This window comes from Eumetopias jubatus, unplaced genomic scaffold, assembly GCF_037043125.1.
Source record: "Eumetopias jubatus isolate StellerSeaLion01/CBP00866 unplaced genomic scaffold, mEumJub1_p1.0 scaffold_66, whole genome shotgun sequence".
In the NCBI taxonomy this organism is placed as follows: Eukaryota; Metazoa; Chordata; class Mammalia; order Carnivora; family Otariidae; genus Eumetopias; species Eumetopias jubatus.
The window spans coordinates 881,614-894,207 of record NW_028274872.1 but is presented as its reverse complement, the minus strand read 5'-3'; positions in this window follow the sequence as shown (position 1 = coordinate 894,207).

The following is a 12,594-nucleotide window of genomic DNA, read 5'->3' as shown; positions in this document are numbered from 1 at the left end:
AGTCCCAGGTAAGGCCTTTCCCGACTTCTGAATCTCCACCTTCAGTCACACCAGATCCTTCCCCTTCTGCCTCCAAAGTGTTCCCCGGCCTCAGCCTCCGTCCGTGCAGTGTCTGGCGGCTCCTGGGGCGATCTCGCTCATAGGAGCTGCTCTCTGCCTGCCTTCCCTGTCCTTCCTCTGCCCTACTTTCCCCTCTGCTGCTTGCTCTAACCCAGTCTCTCCATTGGCCAGATTTTCCAAAGCACTGACAAGCTAAATGCTCCTCTAAGAAGCAGCAGTGACGTCCCCTTTGCCCCAACTCTCCAATGTAGCCTTGCTTCCTGTCCTTGTTCCGGCTCTTGTTGGGGAGGCTGCTGGAGCCCCCAGAGGAGGAATCCCAGGCTGGGTCAGAGCTCCCTGGAGCCAGGCCATGGTTGACTGGTAATGCCTGCCAGGGACACAGACATGGCGAGTGGGGGTTGGGCCAGTCTATCCTTGTCTCTCTCGGACTACTTGTGGTCACTTGAATGTGCTGTGTGCTGTTGTGTGAGTTTTGCAAATGTTCCTTTCATTTCGTGGGATGCTCTTCCCTTATTGGATCGCCTTGCAAACTCTTACTTGCCCTTCGAGACTCTGTTCTGCAAAGTCACTGCTTTGAGACTTCAACTGACCCCACTAAGTGTTTTATCCCGGTTGCTGCCATAAGCCTTTGTATATCTATCTCTTGGCCCTCCCTTCCTGTCTTATGACTGTCCCCCACCCCTCCCCGTAGTTTCTGTGAGTCTCAGAGAGCAGAGGAGGTTTTAGAAATTGCATATCCCCAGTACCTGGCACATAATCAATTTTCAAAAATGAGTGTTGAATTTTAGAAATCTATGTCATTTATATCTCCTTTAAAATCAGCACAGGTTGGCACAGTTACACAGAGTTCATAGCTCATTGTATAATTGCATCTTTTACCCGGCTCAACTCTTAGGAAAGACTAAGGGGAAAGAAATTAAAATAAAAGGAGAGCAGGAATTTGACTAAGGAGAAGTGAACTTCCAGGTAGGTTCTGCCCTTCCCTTGGCTTCAGCTCATCTGCGATTAGCAAGCACCTGCTGTGTGCCCACCCTGTGATGGTGGCTTCTGTTCTTCCGTGACACAGTGTCTTGGGCGACGAGCACTGATGCCTTGTCCTGGTCTCAGGGTTCCGGGGGTGTGGTGCTGTGGGAACGGGAGTGGGCTGGACCCCAGGTGACATGGGCATGAGCACCAGGCACCCCTAAACAGGTGGAGCTTGCTCATGCACAGAGTGAAGGAGGCGATGCAGGCACAGCTAATCCAGACTGGGCACTCACTGTTTTCACCCCTTTTGTCGCACACTTTCTATGGATTAGCCCATTTAATCCTCAGGACGGCTCCACCAGGGAGGCCTATTACTCTCCCCATTTTATGGATGCAGACTGAGGCTCAGGTTGGTGGAACTGCTCTGTCTTCTTTCTGAAATGCAGCATGTAGAATGGTTTTGGCAACCACGTGGAGGTCACTGTCATTCATTCATTCGGCAAGTCGTTACCAGTCAGCTTTCTTTGCTTGGGGGTCAGGTGCACAGGTCTCAGAGTCCAAGGGGGACAGGCGCTCAGGAAGTGGCCTCAGCCCTGGGCAGTTACTCCTATCTGTGCTCTCACACCTCCTCACACCCCCTCTATGTGTTTGCTCCAGGATTTTCCCCATTCTGCCTTAACACACACTTAATGCTGTGCACATCTGTCCTCATCATAGGGGAGAAAGTTCTTTGAAAACAAGGACTATATGCTTTTCATCTGTGTCTGGCATGATGCAGAATAGACCACATGTAGTTTCAGAATCAGATGACAAATTTAACTCTATCACTGCAGGTGTGATTTTGAGGGCATTTGGGGGAATACTGTCTTCTCCAGGAAGTAAATCAGTATCACATACATTTATTGAGCACCGGCCGTGGGCCGGACCCTGGGGTATACAAGGAGGTGAATATCACATCATCCCCACCCCTCAGAAGGTCACAGCTAGAAAGGAAAGCAAGTGCTTCTTTCTAGTCTGTGTTGAAGGATCTCTGTTTCTGAGGTGTTGGATGAATATGCATACCAGGCATCCAGGCAAAAGCTTCTACCGATTTTTCACGTAGTAAAGACCAAGTACCAATAGCTGGATCCTGGTCAGTAGATTTTGTAGCTGCTAAGGGGAGACTGTCTGGGGGAAGTTGCCGTGCGTGGGTAGGTGATGTGGGAGAGAAGGAAAGAGCTCGGATTATGATGGGTGGGGAGGATCCTGGATGACCAGACCCTGATCTTGCTTCAAGTGCTCAGGAGAATTTGCCGTGGTGCGGGGCTGCTGGGTGGGGCTGCATACCATGCTGACCAAAGTGAAGTGTGATTTTGAGTCCAGACCACAGGTGAAGCCTGTCTGTGCGACATTGGGTACGTGACTTAATCTCTCTGTGCCACAACATCCTCATCTGTAAAATGGGATTGGATCATGCTCCTACCTTCGGGGCTTAAGGAGATGCTCATGTGTGTGAATCCGTGGCTGGTGGTGGCTCAGTGGCTGACCCGTATCCAGACAGCTGTCCTTACTGATAGGCTACGGTGTCACTAGTGCCTGGCAGCCCATCATTCCCACAGCCGGCTGATCCTCAGTTACCTGGGGAACTTGGACAAGGTACTGATCGTCCACTCTGCAGCCGTGGTGGAAGTAGATCTCTGTATGCTAACATGGCGCGATTTCTGGAGTGTGTAACTGGATGAGGAAGCAAAGTGCCGTTGAGTGTGTAGGGGTTTCTACTTGTGCAGAATAGTGGCCAGATACAGGTACATGCTTGTTCATACATGTTCACACTGTTTCCGGAAGGATCCACATGGAACTGTCACAAAGGAGCCCACAGGAATAGGGGACTGGGATTGGGTTGGAGGGGCGGCTTTAATGACTTTACATTATAACTGAAGAGCTCATCTAAATACAGTCTCCTGGATCCTGTTTCCAGAATTCTGACCCTATCGTTTTCAAGTGGAATCTGGGAATGTGTTTTTTTACAAAGTTCCTTCCCTAAGTGGAGTGTATGACCCACTGGCCTCTGGAGCCCCTGCTTTAGGGGTAAGGGTTGCCGGATAGTGGTTTGGAATCAGCAGCTGCTCTTGCAGGTAGCAGTTTGCAGTCTTGTGTTTGTAGAAAGGAAACTGAGGCTGCTGCTTTAACAAACCTGACATCATTCCCAAGCCCCTTCTCCCTTCTCTGTCTGCCTCAGAGGCTGAAAAGGGAATGTGCACTTTCTCAGAATCCTAAGCATTTAGAAGAGGCCATATATAAGAAACACAAGTGTTTTGGGCAATTGCTGCAAAACTTTGGCTTTTGGGAGAGAAAGGACTTATTTAGATACTTCCCTTTCCTTTTCTTTCTGGCCTTGACCATCTACATGATGGCTGGAGTTGTGGCAGCCATTTTTTACTCATGAAGGAAGGCAAAGGAAATTGCAGAGACCCCAGCCCTGATATCCTTAGACCTGTGGAATGATGTCAGCAGTCACCTTTGTAGACTTCTTGTCGCGCAGGTAAAATTAGCCTTTACTGAAGTTGAGTAGGTTTTCTGCTATTTCTAGCAGATAGGGGCCTAAGATGTGGGCACTGAATTAGGGAAGCAGTAGATTTGGGTCCTCGCCCTGGTTATTTTGGATTTGCTGAGTGGCCTCAGGCAGGTTTTTTCCTCTCAACCTCTAAAGTGTGGCGGTGGGGACTTGAAGACACCACCCGTCCTTCATGACTTAGGCTGTTTGTAAAATAACTCAGGGGTGATGCTGCCCTTCTTCATCTGAGAAGCACCTTCTAGATCCATTAGGTTCACTTGGTGGCAAACAAGAGAAAGCTGCTTTGCCAGGTTAGGCAGGAAGATAGTTTATTTGAAGAATAGCAGGGACTACACTGAATTAATCGAGCCACCGTTGGAGGACTGACCTGGGGAAGGACAGACTCAGCACAGATGCGACGGTCCAGGGCAGGGGTTCAGGACCGAGGGCCAGCTGTCTGTGTTGTAAATACACTGGAAGAGAGCCGCCCCCATTTGTCCATGTGTGGCCAGTAGCTGCCTTCACGAGGGCAGAGTTCTGACGGGCACACCCTGCGAAGCTGGAAACAGCTAATCATTTGACCCTTTACTGACAAAGGTTTGCTACCCCTGACCTAGGGGGTTGAACCCACCCCTGAGTCTCAACAGGAAATGCAAAGGAGGAAGGAAGATCAGGCCCCACTCCAGTGCCCCCTCTGCATGCGGGGCCTGGGGGGGGTCCACCCTGGGGCTCCCGCACGGCGCCCCCTCAGTCCCTGCCCCTTCTTACATCTGCTGCTGCTTTGTTGTCATAAGCCGACTGCTACCTGAGGAGACATGGTGTGTCCTTCTGTTTGTTCCCTGCCGCCCACTTGGAAGTGGCAAGGGCACCCGCCTGGCCCCTTCCCCCCTGTGCACCCTCAGCCCCTGGAATGGGTCTGGCATGGAGCAGGTGTCAGTGAGTACAGTGAATATTTGTTGAACAAATAACTAAGTTCTAGCTGTTCTTTAGCTACACTGCCCCATTTCCCACGACCAGGAGAGAGTCTGTCTGGTCTCATTCGGATCATGTTTGGTTTGCAAACCATCACTTTGGTTTACAAAGATGAGCACATCAGGAGAGAGACAAGTCCCCCGAGGAAGCTAAGTTGCTGTTATAAAGGAGGGAGCAGTAGGTGATGGATGCGGAGAGTCTGTAAAACGACAAAGATTGACGATAGAGGAACTTGGTCTTTGGGAATTGCTTGCACATGGCTGCCCTGTGACAATTTCTTATTGTGTTCTTAGGTAACCGGCCGTGAGGTGGTGTCTTCCTTCCTTCTAAGGGCAGGGAGGCTGGGTACCTAACTAACACTTCTTGGTCTCCCATGGTGGGGAGAACGCTCCGTGCCTAGCACACTGCCTAGCAGAGATGGGGGGCTAAGCCAATAGTTTGGGCAGAGATGAGGGGCTCAGTCAATAGTTTGGGCTTGGTGCATTTTAATAGTGACAGGATTGTGCATGCATTTATGTGTCAGCCTTTTGAGCTGAGAAGGCAGAGTTCTGGGGAAAACAACAGGTTGGAACCTCATTATAATCCAAGACATGTCTAGCTGGTGTATGACTCCATCTGCAATGACTGTTTTTATAAAAGTATTCCATACTGGAGGCTCCATTCTTTTTGAATGTACAGATTAATCAATACCATGACTATTTCCAGAAAGCTCCTTGCTGAATTTTGTAATGGTGTGTGTGGGCTTCACGGCTACAAAACATGATCTTCTCGGTGAAAGAAGATGAATAGCTTCAGAGAGAAAGGTATTTCTCCCTTCCTGCCCCTGGAAAACATGACCAGATGATGAAGAAAAATGACTCATGACCTGTCTCTACCTCCTGCGAAATGTTCCACTCCTTGAGCATTTTATTCAGCCAGAGTCAGCCTGGCACAGTGCATTAACACCACAAGCTTCTTGTGATGTTTTCTGGCTGATCATACTTTCCTCCTAAGTTCTCTGTAGAACTAAAGCAGTAACAAGGAAAACAGGGCATTTCTTTGCTCCTAAAAATGCTCTCACTGTCTGATTTCTTGAACTGGGCAGAATCTTCTTAGTTTACATGATGATCTCCAGGGAAAGGGTGGGATGGGGCATCTTAAAGCTCATGATTTAGACAGCCGGACTCAGAAAATTGGGTCGAGACCACGGGCCCAGCAATAGGCCGGAAGTCAGGAAACCTGGCTGCTCATCAGCCACAGAGCCTTGGGCACCAGCATCCTGTCGGTTTTCTGTCAGCGGAGCAGGGGTAGCATGGTTCCTTGTGTGTTGGGGAGCTGCGTCCCTGGCCTCTACCCACTGGCCAGTATCAACCCCCGGTTGTGACTCCAGGCATCTGCCGATGTCCCTGGAGCCGGAAGGCAGCGTTGGCCCTGCCGCTGACCTTGCAGTCGAGATGGTGTGGTGATAGGTGTAGAGGAGGGAGTTCAGGGTCTGTCATGCCCTCCATGTCCTGCAGCTCCTACTTATTTCCAGGGCCCCTTCGTCTCCACCTGAGAAGCCATCCTGTGTTCCTTCTGAGAGAGGCCACAGACGGAACATGTCCTTACCCAGCTTTGTGATGTCTACGTTTTCACTGACGAGTGACACACGGACAGAAGTGCACACATTGGAAGTTCACAGCGCGGTGAATTTTCACAGGGCAAACAACCCCTGTGAATGTAACTAGCACCCCAATCAAGCAGCAGGTTTGGAACAGGAGCAGCACCCCTCCACACCCCAAATTCACCACTGTCCTGACTTCAAACATCACAGATTGGTTTTGCCTGCTTTGTTGAACTTCATAACACGGACTCATAAAGAAGAATATGATGTTTTTGCACCTGGCTCCTTTCCCTCTACGGTACTTGTGTCAAGTTCACTCGTGTTATTGTGTGTACTTCTAGCTTGTTTGTTTTCATCAGCTAGCATTCCGTCACCTGAAAATACAGCAACTTATTGATTGATTCCATTGGCCGGGGGCTTTTGGGCAGCCTCCAGCTTGGGGATCATAAGTTGCGCTGTGAACATTTTATCCGTGTCTTTTGGCGAATGTGTGTAATTATTTCTGTTGGGTATGTACCCAAGACTGGAGTTAATGGCAGTATAAAAGCACATGACTAAACAAACAATCGTCTTACTGTTTAGTGTGGTGAGTGAGGGTGTCTGAGGCAGGATGCTTCACCGGTGGTGGTTATGGAGAATGTTGTCTTTGAGAAAGCCAAAAGGGCGAGCAGGAGACAACTATTCGTACACAGGAGCAATGCCAAGCAGAGGAGACAACCTGTGCAAAGGCCCTGAGGCAGGGCTGAGCCCACTGTTTTCCAGGAAGTGAAGGAAATTGACTGAACGTGTCTGGGAGAAGTACGTATGAGGGCCAGGTGATGCGGGGCTGTGAAGTGGGCAGGAGGGGCTTGGGAAGGGCAGTGGGGGATCATTGCAGGGTTTGAAACAAGGGAGGGAGCATAATGTGGCAAGTGTTTTAGGTTTGTTCCTCTTTCTGCAATGTCAAGACTATACTGGAGGGACTGGCGTGGAGGTAAAGGGACCATTTGGAGAATGTCTGAGAGGCTGGCAGTGATGGCAGCCCAGATGAGGGTGATGGAAAGGCAGTGTATGCATTAGAAGTACAAATACAGCAGTCATAAGAAAGCACTGTTATTACTATAGCAACTAGTACTTGTTGGTTCCCCACTGTGTGCGAGGCAATGTGCTAGCTGTCTCATCTGTGTTTAATACCTGATACAACCCCATGAGGTAGGTACCCGCTATCATCCACATCTTATGGCTCAGAAGACAGAAGCTTATAGAAATTACTGCTGCATCTGTCATTGATACAAGTGTTGCTGAATCTGAGAGAGTGGGCCTTGCCAGCCTGTATCACTGACACGGTGGGATCTGGACTCATGGGGTCATGAGAGGCCCCATCCTGTCGCTTACCAGCGTCACGGTGCACGCGCCCATGGTCTCCCAGCTGCTTTTCCCCAGTGGGGCTGGGATTGGAGGTGAATTTGTTCTCAGGTCATATACAGTCTTTGTAAATGCAGAAGCAGTGCTCAAATTTGCATCATTACTAGAGAAGATAAACCACCAGTCCCAACAGACTCAGTGCAGTTTTCTTCTGGAGAAACAGGCTCCAGAACAGGAACGGGTGTTTCATCCAGAGACTCTTGTACCCGGAGAATCCCAGAGGGAGCACAACCAGGAGTTCCTTTTTCCTGAAACTAGATGGAACATCGCAGCTTGGGTTTGAGGTCTGCTCTGCCCCCCCAACCCCCGTCCATTATAGCCTCCGGTATATTCTGAGGCTTCATTAGTCATGGGGTACCGGCGGTGCCCAGATGCACCGTGCCCTTCCCACCTTCCTAGGGCGTTTGGGAAGTGAAGTGGCCACTCCTCATTCCTGCCTTCTCTGCAGACCTTGCCTTGACCAAAGCCACCCCTGATGTCTCCCCCACCCCGTCTCCTCCCTGCTTCTCCTCGTCTCCCTTTGTGCTCTGCCCGTGGATAATCGCCAGCATTTAGGAAGTGCTTACTCTGTGAAAACACTGTTTTAAGAGCACTGAAAGCGCTGCTTCGTTGGGCCCTCCCTCACAAGACGAGTTGTCATCACGCTCCATTGCCAGACGAGGAGACTGAGGTCCAGAGAGCTTTCAGAAATTGGCCGAGGCCGTCACGCTGGCGAGAGGTGCCCTGGGACTGAGCCCACATCTGTCCACCCTGCTGCTGCCTGCCTGTGAGTTCATCTGCCTTCTCCGTGAGGTTGGGCCCCTTCATTCCTGACCCTCGTTAGTGTGGTGCTGGGCGTGTCGTGGGCCCCCGGTATACACTTGCTGACTTGAGCTGAGAGCTGGAGAATGTTTGGTTGCCATGGGATGTTTGAGCTCTACTGGAAATGACCCCATGGAATCCCATGACCATGACCTGATGTGGTGGCTGCGCACAGAGCTTAGAAAATTCTGCTTCTGACAATGACAGCAGTACGTCATGGCTGAGCGTTTTTTTTGTGCCAAACACTGCAGAGCGCTTTAGGGTCGTGTCCCCTACTCCTCATCCCAGTCCTCTGTGCAGCCGTCCCGCTCACCACAGCTCAGAAAGCTACAGTGAAGGGCATCGCCGGGTTGTGGAGGCTGTACCCCCCTGGCCTGTCAGCATTGCCATCGCGGTCTGCACCATCGAATGCCTGGGGAAAGGTCGCCCCCCGCGGCAGCGGCTGAGGATGGACCACAGATGATCCAGTCGTATGTGATCACTACCTTTCACTTCCCTTGTTCCATCATCAAAAAGGCAAGTGGCACTCTGGCCATTTGGTGTCACAAGTTCTGTTATCTTTCATTATTCTGTGTTTGAGTCCCAAATAAGAAGGAGGAAAGGAGCTGGAGGAAGCAGGGAAATGTGCTGAGTGGTCTCAGATCTCCAGATGTCCTCCCGGTTAGGGGGCTCACCAGGCTGGCTAGGGAGGAGGCAGGTGCGGTGGTTTGGGGAGGTGAGGTCTACCGGCCAGGATCTGCGGGCATGTCCTTGCATTAGAGTGGGGACGTTTCTAGGTCAGATCCCATGTGTATCCAAGGACTGGGGGTTTGTAGAGGTGGCATTGTCTGGGTCTGTGTGTGGGAGACACCTGTGTGGTCGTGAGTGTGACTGGAAGTACTCACTCCGTGGGCCTGGAACGTTGGTCTGGACCCAGCTGAGGGTCAAGGGAGTGGCCCCAAAACTCCACTTCCTCGCTGTCACAGGGGACTGGGAGCTGGAAGCACATGGACCACCAACAGGTCCCATGTAGGAACGGATTGTGAGAGCTCGCTCCATGCCCCTCCGCAAGCTAGCCACTTTGTAATGAGGAGCAGTACCCGGATGAAGCAGCTGGGAAGGGGCAGTGGCCTCTGAGCCCGACCTTGGAGCCAGCCTTGCGTGGCCTCTGTCTGTTGCCTGTGTCTGTTCTCCGGAGCATCCAGGGTGTGCCGTCACCTGCTGTTCTGGGCTGATGTGAATCTACAAAGCACTGCTGTATCACCCCTGACTGGAAGGAGCCCCAGACCTGAGGCCAGCCAGGCCCTGGGCTGCACGTGGAGATTTACCCGTTCAATGCTGGCATGGCCTTCTTTGTCCATTGGCCACTCCCCCGCCCCCCTGCCCCCCTGCACCTGCTTTGCTGCCTCACCACTGTGAAGTAGAGGCAGTTTGGTCCTGGAATGGACCTTTGACAGCTGTGGACTGCAAGAGTTTGGTGTCAGACTCCACATTGTTCAGTAGGAACCTTGGGTGAATTACTCATCCTCTTTGAGCTCCAAGGCTTGTCTCTGCTGATTCGTGAGGAAGCTAGCATTGCTGAACTGGGGATGAAGAACATGATCATGATGGTGACTCTAGTAAGTGACATTTAGTTTAGACTCACTGTGTGCCAGGCACTCTGTTAAGCACCTTTTATATATTTGTGTATATATACATACACGTAACCTGAACAGACTTTCAGAATCACCCAGGAATTGATATCCTAATTTTCTAGATAAAGAATCAGTGCTAAGAGGGGTTCAATACCTTGCTTCTGTCACTAAATACTAGAAAGAAGCTATAATGAGTTAAGTGGTGATCCTCCGGAAGGTATGGCCACCAGGAACCTGGGAATGTGACCTTAGGTGGGTTTTTGCAGATGTCATTGAGTTAAGGGTCTTGAGATGAGATCATCCTGAACTATCCAGGTGGGCCCTGAATCCAGTGACCCCTGTCCTAATGACAGAAGAGAAGGCAGAGAGACACACAGAGATGAGGGCCACATGCAGGTGGAGACAGGATGGGAGTGATGCAGCCACCAGCCCGGGGGCCTGGAGCCACCAGAAGCTGGGGGAGAGCAAGAAGACATTCTCCCTTGGAGTCTGCATCCCTGTTGACATCTTGATTTCAGACTTCCAGCCTCCAGAACTGGGAGAGAATACAATTCTATTGTTTCATACCACCCTGTCTATGGTCCTTTGTTGCAACAGCCTCAGGAGACTAAGACAGAGGCACAGCCAGGACTGAATCTCAGACCATCTTCTTTTGGGAGGTGATGTACATCTGTCAGACACGTAGCTCATGCTCAGTTATGTCTCAGTCTCTGTGCGTGAGTCTTGCTAGTTGTCTAGGGAGACTTCTTCCCTTGATGTGCTCTCTGATGCTCTGGAAGACTGGGAACTCTTCCACAATGAGATGAATCCTATTCGTTGTCCATTGCACACCTGAGGTCACAGCTGTCGGCACACGAGGAGACCCTGTGTGCAGAAGTGGGACATGGAGCGTTGCCGCCAGGAGACCTGTTTCTGTCTCCACCTTGACCAACCCAGAGACTTAGGTTTGGAGGTTTCATCTGGGTTTTTGGTCAAGCATGGCCGAGAAAAGTGTTTGTTGGAGTCAGCCAGACCTGGCTGCTGCTTCTGGCAAGTTCTGAGATGCTCCTTGGTGTTAGGGAGTGGGCCTTGAGGTTGTGCAGGTAAAGCACTGAGCACAGAGCCCAGAATAGGAGAAACAAAAGTATTTAATAATATAGTATATATTCACATATTTGTGTGCATATAAAAATATATGGGTATTCATAACATATAAATAAATATGTAAAGCAGAAGAGTATTGGAAACATTGATTTTAAAACTTTTTTTAATTTTTTATTGTTATGTTAATCACCATACATTACATCATTAGCTTTTGATGTAGTGTTCCATGATTCATTGTTTTAAAAACTGTTTTTAATCACAAAAGTTACACTGTTAATAATGAAGATTTAAATTTTTGAAATAAGATATACAACTAGGAGAAGGGTACATATAAAACTAGTTAGAAATAAACACAGTGAATATTTAGTGTATAGTTTTTGCATATTTTCTCTTTCCTGTATTTTTCCTTAAAATGTGGATCTTATTGAACATAATGTTTTGAACCCTTCTTAAACAATGTACTGTGAATGTTTTCCCCCGTGGTTAAACATTTGTCTTCAAAGTGGTGTTTAATGGCTCATTATGTTCTGTGTGGGAGTTTCTGTGGGGCTCCGATGGACTGACTGATGCCTACCGATGTGGGGAGAGAGAGAAGGCTTTTTGATGGCAGACTGTGCAGAAACTGTCTAGCGGAGATGGTGAGAGGTAGGGTGGGCGAGCTCCCAGCGGCTCCCCCAGGATGCACAGCTGCCAAAGCGTTGCTCCTGTTCACGTTCCCATATTCCCCTGGCATGGTGTCAGACTGCCCTCGGCTCACGGCTTTTCCGGCAAGGTACTGTCGAAGTACACATTTTGCTGACCTGACTGTGGGGAAGTTATATCTTATTACTTCATTTGCATTTTCCATGTTGCTCAGAAATGTGAGCATAGTTCTCCCGCTTCCCCTCTGTCACCTGCTGGTGTTCCTATTGGCCTGGGTGCATTTTTCTCATTAATTTTTAGTTCTAATGTTTTTTAGATTTTATTTATTAGAGAGAGAGAGAGAGATAGAGCAAAAGTGGGGAGGAGAGGGAGAAGCAGGCTCCCCGCAGAGCAGGGAGCCCAACATGGGACTCGATCCCAGGACCCCAGGATCATGACCCAAGCTGAAGGCAGATGCCCAATCGACCGAGCCACCCAGGCGCCCAAGTTTTAGTTCTTTGTGTAGTCTAGATGCTATTTTTTGTTCACTGTGTTGCATTCCAAAGACTTTTTTTTTAGACTACAACTTGTCTTTCATGTGGCTTATGGTGTCTTATGTCAAAGATTTTGAAGTTAACCTAGTCCCACTTACCCATCTTTTCTCTTATGGCTTGTGCTTTGGGTGTCTTGTTTATGAAGTGCATACCTGCTCCCGCTCTGTAGAGTCCCCTGTATTATATAGAGCACTGTGCTGGTAGGCCACAGTACCTAGCGACTCTGTGACTTGGGTGAGACCTCTCTCTGGACCCCACTTTCTCCTTTATAAAATGGGGATAATAGTGTTGGCTTCATTGTTTTTCAGATTTAGTGTAATCTCCTTGAAAGAGTGCCCAGTGCCTGAAAATCACCCAGGAAACATGAGGTGATCATTGTTGTCCCAGAAATTTTGCTTTTCCTTT